Source organism: Capsicum annuum, chromosome 11, assembly GCF_002878395.1.
Source record: "Capsicum annuum cultivar UCD-10X-F1 chromosome 11, UCD10Xv1.1, whole genome shotgun sequence".
Classification (NCBI taxonomy): domain Eukaryota; kingdom Viridiplantae; phylum Streptophyta; class Magnoliopsida; order Solanales; family Solanaceae; genus Capsicum; species Capsicum annuum.
This window is the reverse complement of record NC_061121.1, coordinates 97,013,554-97,024,511: the sequence shown is the minus strand read 5'-3', so window position 1 is coordinate 97,024,511 and position 10,958 is coordinate 97,013,554.

Sequence of the window (10,958 nt, the reverse complement as noted above, 5' to 3'; positions counted from 1 at the left end):
ATAAATCCTCCCCTACATGTTGGGGTAGTGGGTCACCCTGAGTTTTAGGAGGCTGAGTACTGCGATACTCACTAACGAGTTGCGTATATTTGTTCTATAGTCAAAGTAAAGTTAAAATTAAAAGTAAAAAAATATTAAAGTACTTATACTTGAAGCATATCAACTTTGAGAAAAAGATTCATAAATTCAAAATTTGATTCTTACATGGGCAGATTTTGCACGAGGTTCAACCCAAACATCTTCATCAGTCGGGTTCTTTTTTTTTTTTAGATGAGTCTCCTCGAATAGCTCACCGTGTGGTATGCTCCTACCCTTTTTTTTTCCTGCTTATGAAAAAATTATCAATGTTCAAATAATTAAAAATTTAAATAGAAACAAACAATTAAAACTGTAAAAATTACATCTCATTTTTTCCTCCACAGCAATTATACTTTTGATAGCCGCAGTATGTAGGGAGCCACCCTCGGATGATGCCCGAGCTTTCTTTCCTTTGTCCCTCAGCAATTGGTATTCTTCGTTAGTCCAATAGCGAATATAATGTTGCCATAAGGGTTCACTAATCCAATCAAATAGTACCAAGTTGGTTCGGGCATAATCCAATAGACCGTTAAATCTGGATCTACATCTTCTAAAAAAGTTCCTCTTTATAAGACATGCATTCGCATCATACCACCAGTAAAATTTCTACAACAAAAACAAAAATATAATATTCAATCTTTTATTCTAACAAAGTGTTAAGTAGTCGATAAGTTAAATCCTTACATTAGATTCTTGAAACATTTTTCCCTGTCAATTTTTGAAACCTTTTGCCAACTGATCCAGTAGCCATTGAAGTTTCGACAAATGCATTTTCTCGCAGTTTGTCCAACTCCAGCATTCATCCTAAACCTACAACATAAGATCAAACAGTAATTTCATAAAGCATAATAATATAGTAATGAAAAAATGAATAATGTTATTATATTTAGAAATCTTACCCTATCGCATATGGAATAAAATAACGCCTTCCAAAATTATCTATATTGCCTGGCTGCGGAGTAAGTGATGGTGAATGCACTGGCGTGGGCGGATCTGAAGCACCAGATGGAGCGCCTCCAAGCTAAAGATCTGACAACCCAATAGATCCTACAAAATCACTGTGTGAAGCTGCGTGACTGCTACAGGAGGGTGCTGACGATGGTAGTACTCCGAATGGGCCAGCGATTGTTCGATAGTACTGTGATGGTAGTGGCACGTTGATAGAAGCAGAATGAGTAGGTGTAGAACCATGAAGTGGTCCCATATGCGTAGGAGTAGAAACTGAATGCTGAGATAACCTAGAATATGAGGGTCGTGTTGTCGCGTCAGCAAACCGACCCTCAGATATATGAATACCTATCGGTCATCTATACGGTGGAGGTTGTTTTTTCTTTTTTGTTTTCGTAAGAACAACTTTTTCCTTACCTTTGTCACCTCTGTCTGACATCTAAATTATATAAAGTTAACAAGTAGTTAGTTCCTACAAAATGAATATGTAAGAAAACATTACAAGTAACTAATTTCAAGTTACTAATTCACATTTCAAATCACTCCAACAACACGAGTTAGACAAGAATATTTTTATTACTATATAAATCATGAAAAAGTGAAAACAACAATCTTAAACAGTATATTACATATCAATCTTAAACAAGAAACATAAAGATAAATATATAGTACAAAGCATAAAGACATGACCAATACATAATAAATATAACCTACACAAACAAATCCTCCTCTTCTGAAGACTCCCACTAAACTATTCACCCTCTTCGGAAGTTTACTCATCTCCTACCCACTCAGTCTCTTCTTCCACAATATTAATTTCTTCAAATATATTTTTTGGGTGATTCAAAGTATCCACTAAGTTAACGTCCACTAGCTGGTGATCAATCTGCACTTCACTTTGATATGCAGTCTCCAGCACATTCTCAACTTCCACCCATACTATAGGCTTTGTTTTAATTACAGTCCACCAATCAGACTTATCACTGCACAACGGATAAGGAGCATAATATACTTGTTTAGCATTTTGCGCTAGAACAAATGAATCGTAAACAGAATACGACCTATTGTGCTTCACTTCAATGATGTTATGCTCCTTATATACTTTGTGTCTCTTGTGCTTGGATCAAACCACTTACATCGAAAGAGGATAATTTTTTTTATTGGGAAACCAGCATACTTCAATTCTAAGATCTTGTGTATGATGCCAAAGTAATCAACATCATCATCACCCTTAACCCAAACAATACTATTATTTGTTTTCCTTGTTCTGGAGTGTTGTTCAGTGGAAAATTTAAACCCATTTACTGTGTAATGGGACATTGCATGAGCTTCAACTATACCCAAAGAAATATCTCTCAAGAGTTGCCGTATGCGGCTGTATTTGGTGACTGGTGTACCTAAAAATATTATACATACATACATACATATATATATATATATTATATTATATGTTAGTTTAGGAATGTGTAAATGTTTAAAATTTGTAGAAATATTAGTACACTTACGAACCTCATATGTAAACCATGTTGCAAAAGATGCATACACTTGATTTTTGTGGAATTGAGTCTTAAATAAACTGAAGATCCAATATGCGAAACACAATTAGTTTTTTAAGGGAATGAGTAAACAAATAAGATATGTTAAAATTTTAATATCCTTACATCAGAAAGGGCTCAACTTCCGGGCAATTCAGCAAGACATACAAAGTTGCTGATTTACGCTCCGTGGGAGTGAGCCGGCGATGTATGATCTTTTTAGCCTTACAAACAGATTCATTGAAAATTGATATCGATTTCAAATGAGGCTCATTCACATCGTTCTGATGACGATTCGGTCGGTTTCTTGAACAAGCAACTTTATGACGAAAGTAGTATGAACAAAATTGAGACGTTTATCTTGCAAGATATGCCTCAACTATAGACCCTTCCACCCTATGTTTGTTTTGGGACCCCTTTTCAATTTTCTAATTGCCCTGCATAATCTTAAGATTAGATGTTTACTATATTTAAAAAAGATATGTATGAATTTAAATATGTTGCAATTGCTTACCGTATGAATGGATACATCCACCTAGTTTGAACTGGACCGCCTAGCCGAGCTTCGTGCACAAGGTGAATGGGAAGATGTTCCATCACATCGAAGAACGCTGGCATAAAAATCTTCTCCAGCTTGTTGGTGATAACAATAATATTACTTTCCATTCGCGCCAGATTTTCTTCTTTTTATTTGGTGGCACATAAGTCTTTAAAGAACAAACTGATCTCTGCTATTGGTTTCCATATGTTTTCAGGTAAACCAATAAAATCAATTGGAAGTAATTGTTCCATGAAAATATGAAAATCATGACTTTTTATTCCATGCAAAATTCTTTGTGTCATATCAACCCTCTTTCCCAAATTGAGGCATATCCATCAGGTATCTTCAAACTTTGGACCCACTCATATATTTATCGCTTTTGGTCCAACTTTAATGTAAAACTAGCTTTGGGCTTAAGAACATTACCATTGGGGCCCTCTTGTAAGTTTAATTTTCTGTGTTTGCAATATTCTGGTAAGTCAAGTCTGGCCTTAGGATTATCCTTTGTTTCATCGGTGACATCCATAACTGTATTGAACAAGTTGTCAAAATAGTTCTTCTCAGTATGCATGACATCAATATTATTTCTAAGTAAATTATCTGGCCAATATTCTAAGTCCCAAAATATACTTTGCTTAGTCCAGTTATGTGAAACGCCATATCCATCAAGTCTGAACAATGGTTCCTCGCTGGCTTTAGGCAAATCCTGAACTATCTCCTAGATATCATGACCAGACAGCCTTGGAGGTGGACCTTCATATTCCCTTCTATTCCTTCTGAATGTATTCTTGAGTCTCCTAAATTCATGATCAGGTGGCAAGAAACAACGATAACAATCAAACTATGAATTTTTCCTGCCATGTCTCAATGTGAAAGATTTTATTTTTTTCATGCAGTATGGACAATCCAGCTTTCCAGCTGTCATCCACCCAGACAACATTTCATAAGCAGAAAAATTATTAACAGTCCAAATTAGATATGCACGCAGATTGAAATTTTGTTTAAGCGAGATGTCCCAAGTTTCAACCCCCTCATGCCATAAAATTTGAAGTTCATCGATCAAAGATTGCAAGTAGACATCTATTCCACCTTTTGGATTACACAGGCCAGGAATAACACAATTCAGAAATATAGAGGGACTAGCATCAATATTTCAGGAGGAAGATTATAAGGGGTGATAAATACAGGCCAACATGAATATAGTGCAGCACCAACTGAAAAAAAAAAGAGAAGCCATTCGCACATAATCCCAAACGAATATTTCATGGCTCAGCTGTAAAATCTGGATAAGTTACATCAAAATGCTTCCAAGTTTCTCCATCAGATGGATGACACATAACACCAGTGGGCCTTCTATTTTCACTATGTCATCTCATATGAGGAGCTGAGCTGTTTGAAGCATACAACCTTTTCAACCTTGGTATTAGAGGTAAATAATTCATCACCTTAATAGCAATTTGATTTTCACTAGAACCACGCTTATATCGAGGTTACTAACAAAACTTACAGGACTCTAGGTTAGCATCTTCCTTAAAGTATAACATGCAGCCATTTTCACAACAATTAATTCTAATCAAGGAGAGACCTAACTTTGACACCAATCTTTTTGCCTTATAGAAAGAATCAGGAACCTCCAAGCCGGGGTCAACTAACTCTTTAATAAGGTCTATCATTGAGTCCATTCCTCCTTCAGCAATATTCCAGTCAGATTTAATACTTAATAATCTAACAACAGACAAACGAGAGTGCGAACACCCGTCAAAAAAAGGATGACTAGCAGCATGCAATTGTTCATAGAATTTGCTCGCTTCGCTATTAGGAACATCTTCGACATTTTTCCTAAAGTCTCCCCCGCGTTGCATCCCAAAAGCATCGTGCATCATTTCTGTCATCCTAGTATCTTAATATTCATTATGCCCTGCAGACCTACTACTTTCTCCAACAACAAAGTTATTTTGAGCAACATCACTATGAATGCTACGCAATCTTAAAAAGTCCTCGTGAAACCCCCTTCTATAAAGATTTTCCTTTATATCTTCTTCATTTACAAGATTTATACCATCACAACTAACACAAGGACAACGAATAGCCCAAAAACGTGTCCAAAAATCAAGTGTCTTAGCTTGTTCGACAAATTGTTTGACACCTTCAACAAATTCCTCCCTAATACCCATTCTATTATCATTGTTCCGTTGATATATCCAGCTATAATCAGGTTTCATCTGTACAATCAATCAAATTCAACTAATTAGATCAAGTCACAAAAATTCAATTATCACCAAACATAATCACATTAAAAATATACCTTTAAAGTCCCCACACTTAATCATTTTCAACCTACTAAGTCACCAAACATAACCATAGTCAATCTACCAAATCACCTTTAAAGTCCCACTTAATCATTCTCAACCTACCAAGTCACCAAACATAACCACATTCAAAACAAAAAATCACATTTAAAGTCCCTACACTTAATCATTTTCAACCTACTAAGTCACCAAACACAACCACATTCAACCTACCAAGTCACCTTTAAAGTCCCTACACTTAACCATTTTCAACCTACCAAGTCACCAAACATAACCACATTCAAAACAAAAAATCACCTTTAAAGTCTCTATACTTAACCATTTTCAACCTACCAAGTCGCCAAACATAACCACTTTCAAAACAAAAAAACACCTTTAAAGTCCCTAAACTTAACCATTTTCAACCTACCAAGTCATCAAACATAACCACTTTCAAAATAAAAAAATACCTTTAAAGTCCCTACACTTAACCATTTTCAACCTACCAACTCACCAAACATAACCACTTTCAAAACAAAAAAACACCTTTATAGTCCCTACACTAAACCATTTTCAACCTACCAAGTCACCAAACATAACCACTTTCAAAATAAAAAAACACATTTAAAGTCCCTACACTTAACCATTTTCAACTACCAAGTCGCCAAACATAACCACTTTCAAAACTAAAAACACCTTTAAAGTCCCTACACTTAATCATTTTCAACCTACCAAGTCACCTTTAAAGTCCTTACACTTAATCATTTTCAACCTACCAAATCGCCAAACATAACCACTTTCAAAACAATAAAAAAAACACTTTCAAAGTTCCTACACTTAATCATTTTCAATCTACCAAGTCACCAAACATAACCACTTTCAAAACAAAAAAATACCTTTAAAATCCCTACACTTAACCATTTTTAACCTATCAAGTCACCAAACATAACCACCTTCAAAACAAAAAAAACACCTTCAAAGTCCCTACACTTAACCATTTTCAACCTACCAAGTCATCAAACATAACCACTTTCAAAATAATAAAACACCTTTAAAGTCCCTACACTTAACCATTTTCAACCTACCAAGTCACCAAACATAGCCACTTTCAAAACAAAAATACACCTTTAAAGTCCCTACACTTAATCATTTTCAACCTACCAAGTCACCAAACATAACCACATTTAAAATAAAAAAATACATTTAAAGTCCCTACACTTAATCATTTTCAACCTATCAAGTCGTCAAACATAACCACATTCAAAACAAAAAATGAACAACAAGACCAACAAGATGTCAACAACAATGCTAGTGAATCGAACAAGGTCACACACGGCTTCAATAAACTTTAATATGAACAATAACAATAAGATAACAACAATGCTAGTGAATCGAACAAGGCCACACACGGCTTCACTAGACTTTAATATGAACAATAACAAGATTTCATTATAAGAAAATAGAGAGAAATCAACTTACCTTTACTTGGTGAAATTAAAGTGAAAGAGATGGTCACCGAAAAAATAGCAAAGCAATCCTTTTACCGAATTTGGAATCTGTCAAATAGTAAAATTATTACAAAGAATAATCTTTTGCTTAAATTATTACAACAATTTAGTAAAGGAATAGGAATAAGATTTTTTCCAAAAAAATAAATAAATAATTAATGAGTAAAATGAAGAAATAAGTGTCAAGACTAACCAAAATTTAGGTAATTCAAAATCAAATTAATGTAGGAAGAATTCTAAAATTAGCTAATTCAATCTCAAATTTTAAAAATTAGCTAAAATCTAGCTAAATAAAATAAATATCCAAACCCTAGAACTGAAACCACAACCAATTGACGAAATTAACACTATGATATTTGTATGTAGACCTTTAACATTTTTAGGTATTAAAATACGAGTTTGTGGATACAAAAATAAGCTAAATTTAGTTAATGAATTGTAGTTAATTGTTACCTTGCCCAAAATTGAAAGTTAGGAAGGAATAGTTCCTTGAAAATTTGATTATAGCCAAAAAGAATCCAAGAAGTTGATTAGAAACTTCCTTCAAAGAGAAAGAACAATGGAGATTGGAGGGTTTAATGTTAAAGTGTGAGATTTGGAGGGTTTTGGAGTGTTGTTGTTGTTTTGGACGGGTGAAATGGGAGATTTTTTGTTGTGTTTTTGTGTTATATTATGTATTACGGGTCGGGTTATTCAAAAATATTTTTTTAAAAAAATATTACGAAAATCGACTACATGTGGTCGGTTTTCAAAAATATTTTTAAAAAATTTTTTTTTGAAATTAAACTTTAATAAATTACAATTAATAAACTAATAAATTATAAAAATAAGTTAATAAATTAAAATTATTTTTAACAAATTAAAATTTAATAAATTCTATAATATTTATAACAACATTCAATTAATTTAATACAATTCGTATATATATAAATATACAGTACATACACTGTGTATGGGATCGGGACAACATCCAATTAATTTAATACAATTCGTATATATATATATATATATATATATATATATATATATATATATATATATATAAATTAGATAAGTAGTTATTTTACTATCACATTAACACGAGTAGTATATTTCCTCAATCGTATAATAATATCAATGAATTTTATAAATTACGATAAATTTTTAATTAATTAGCTTTTAAATACAATATTATATATATATATATACCTCGTAATACTAATCTTACGTTATTACAACTTCAACAACATACACGTGTCTACATTGACCCAAATAGTATATTTACTTGCTCAATAGTATGATATATATCAACGTATCATTCAAACTATTTTGATATATAGATTCAGTTATCTAGCTTTCGATTACTACATACGTCACTACACGAGATATATGTATGTATACATATATTCAATTGTCTATCAGCTTTCACATACGTACTATAAACATCAGATATACGATTTTACTACCCTATAATAATATACAACATATTTCACAAATACTCAGAAGAATTATAGATTACATTATCTTATGTCATTAATATACCTTCACTGTATAATATGTATATACTATGTATATATATATATATATATATATATATATATATACATACATACATACACACTATCAACTATATCAAGTTCTAAATACGTACTATATATATCACATACGTACATAAGTATATTATCCAATAATATAATGCGATGTGTTTCTTATACATACTCGGATGAGTGATCGATTAATTATATTTGATTAGTTTAATATACTAGGTTTTGACTACATCATTCATCAATCAATCACTGCATGATATATCTATATATATATATGTATATATATACATACATATATATATATGTATGCATATATATATAAGGATATTTATATATATGAACTCTTGAATGCGTACTATATATATCACATCCACAAGTATATTACCTTATAATAGAACATGTTCATTATATTCTAATGAATTATCGGTTATATATTACATTATTATGATTGGAATAGTAACATAATATCATTATCTCAACGGTATGATATAGACAGACATATTCATTATACAGAGATTATGCATGTTTAACTTCATATAACGTATATACGAAGGAAAATATTTATTTTATATATTGAAACATAAGTAAAAGATAAATATTATGTTTAACGTAATTTGCTTATTTTATTTGATATATTTTTTAGTGCAATTTTTTCACAAAATTTAAGAATGATTAATTTTTATTATTATTATACTGGTTATCGACTACGTGTGGTCAGTATAATTTCAAAAAATTATATATATATATATTACATTATATATATTATTATTTTTAATGAAAATAATATATATATTTGATTACATATATATAATTATTGGTTACTAAAAATTATTTAATTTTTAATTTTTTTAGTTCAAAAAATTGACCACTAGTGGTCGGTTTTTTTAAAATTATTTTTTATTTTAATTAAAAAATTGACCACAAGTGGTCGGTTTTTTAAAAATATTTTATTTTTTCTTTAAATTAAAAACCGACCACAAGTGGTCAGGGTTTTTAAAAATAAATTAAAAAAGAATTCTTAAAAATCAACCACAAGTGGTTGATTTTGTTATTTTTTGTTTAATTTTTATTTTTAAAATAAATAATAATTAATATAAAATTATTGAAATAATTATTTTAATTTTTTAAAATATAGAAGCGACCACATGTGGTCGCTTTTAAAAAAAAATAAAAACCGACCACTTATGATCGGTTTTTTTCGACCACAATGTGTGATCGATTTTTTGTGGTCGTTTTTTTAGTTTTTTTAGTAGTGCTAGCTGAACACATTTACTTCCTTGTTTTAAAAATGAATTTTAAAGACATGCAACGGTTGTTCGATTTCGACTGTGTTTTTGGCTTTGTATTTTTTATTTTTGAATGTTATAATGATGTTTAACTATCTTTAATATGTAACTTTGTTCTACTTCTTGTTCTATAAGTCTGTTTTGTTTGCAAAAACTAAACGTACAAATGGATCTGTTAAGAATATGGTTATATAGCCACATTTATGAGACATGTTGTTTTAAGGTATGCTAAAAATAAATGATGTAATGTATAATGTTTTTATAATCTTTTAAAACTAAAACATATTACAGATATGTGCAACGAATTTGCCTCATACATAACATATACGGTTTATTGCCTTAAAATGTTTCATCTAATACGACCTGCTTATAATGTTATTATCTAAAACATGTTAAATCTGCAAGTTATATAATACATTTCATGCTATGTATATTACAACAATACATAATTTAACTGGGTGTTTAAATTTAATTTTTACCAGCATTTAAGTTTTAACCTTATTCATTTTTAAGGTAGTAACCTTATACAATACATCATAAAAGCGACTTATCATTCGACACACACATACCCTCCATATGAGTAACACACATATGCATTATTAAAACATGTTCCATCTAATACATATCTATATTACTACAAGTATCTAAAACAAACTTGAATTTCAGATAGTAAACGACTATAAAATTCAGTAATCTTACTGGAATGTAAAATTAGAAACATTAACAAATAAAGATGAATTACGATCAGTCAAACTACTTTATACATATTTCAGAAAATTACTAAGAATTGTTACTCAAAATTGTCAAATATTATTACTCTTTAATTATGTCTGTCGGTGTGTGAATTCTCTTGTGGTTAGCCAACTTCTGTGTTGTAGTTAATAATTTTTTTTTGGAAATTCTATCACCGACTCGACAAGTATGTTCGGAATCAAACTGTCGAATAACAAAAGCGTCGAATTTATTGAGAGAAAACGCCTTCAGTATTTATTTGCTATCTTCGTAATGACAATGAAGTACATAGCTAAAGCAAATTTAATCAGAACATCTAATTTCAACACACACACACACACACACACACACACTATCTATATATATATATATATATACAACAGTGATATGTTAAGATTATTTTCTTATCAAAACGGTATATGTTAACAATTTTTCATACATAACATCTTCATGTCTAAGTAAGCCAAACTTAACATCTTCATACATAACATCAAATTCTAGAAACAAATCAACATT